Raw genomic sequence first — 1,047 nt, 5'->3', positions numbered from 1 at the left:
AATGTATCGAGGTTTAAAATAGAATAGTTTCTATAAAATTTTTTTATAAATATATATACAAATATTTTGAATAATTCCTATGTCGTAAAATTACCTCACATATTTAATGAACTGGACACACACACACACAGACACACACACACGCACATACAAACACGCACCGCATTTCCCGCGAGATATATATACAGAATGTATATACAGGATTGGCAAAAAGTCCGGAAACGATCAAATATCACGAAAAGGATCAACTGCAGCGAAAAATATGTAAGTAGCAAAGTTGTAGGGCTTAATAAAATGTACCTAATAATGGCTAAAAATTTGACTTTGGGTGGAGGACGAAGGTCATACGAAGGTCAAATTGAATTTTTTAAATTAGACTCCCCACTTTTTATTACATATTCTTGTAGTTTATTTCAAAGGCTTTTCAAAAATCTACCTTTATAGAAATATCATACTAAGAATCATTGATTAATTACTTATTTTCAGTATTAAAAGTACAGTATTTAGTAATATTCTGTGATTCAAATACAGCTTTTAGTACTCAAGTATTTTAATATTTAATGCTACAAATCCTACCTTATGATTGATTTTAATACTAAAATATTGATATGTAATACTTCGTCCAGTGATAAAATACTTACGCAGAACATTGTCAATATTTAAATACTAATATACAGGGTGAGTCATCTGAATCTATCACCTCCAATAACTCGTTTGTGTGGCCAGGAATCGAAAAAAGTTTCATATAAAAGTTGTAGGGTTTCGAGGGGGAACCAAAATGGCGTACCTTTCAACTTTTGATTTTGACCGAAAGTGGGTTACTTCAACCGGAAGTGGTTTTTTTAAAATGGAAACCCCCCTTTTTGACACCGGAAAATGAAAAAGCGGAAAATTTTACGTTCAGATATAACTTTGGCTGTTTTAAAATTTTCAAGATGGCGGACGAAGATGGCGGACAAAAATTTTAGTCAACCGATTTGCACCAAATTAAGTTTACGAGGGTTTTTGGGGTTGCTGATCACGAATCTGAAGTCAGATTTGCAAAAT

Source organism: Odontomachus brunneus, unplaced genomic scaffold (assembly GCF_010583005.1).
Source record: "Odontomachus brunneus isolate Ranch 3 - 2012 unplaced genomic scaffold, Obru_v1 Obru_scaffold_204, whole genome shotgun sequence".
Taxonomy (NCBI): Eukaryota; Metazoa; Arthropoda; class Insecta; order Hymenoptera; family Formicidae; genus Odontomachus; species Odontomachus brunneus.
The sequence above is the reverse complement of the archived record's forward strand: the minus strand, read 5'-3'. Positions refer to the sequence as shown.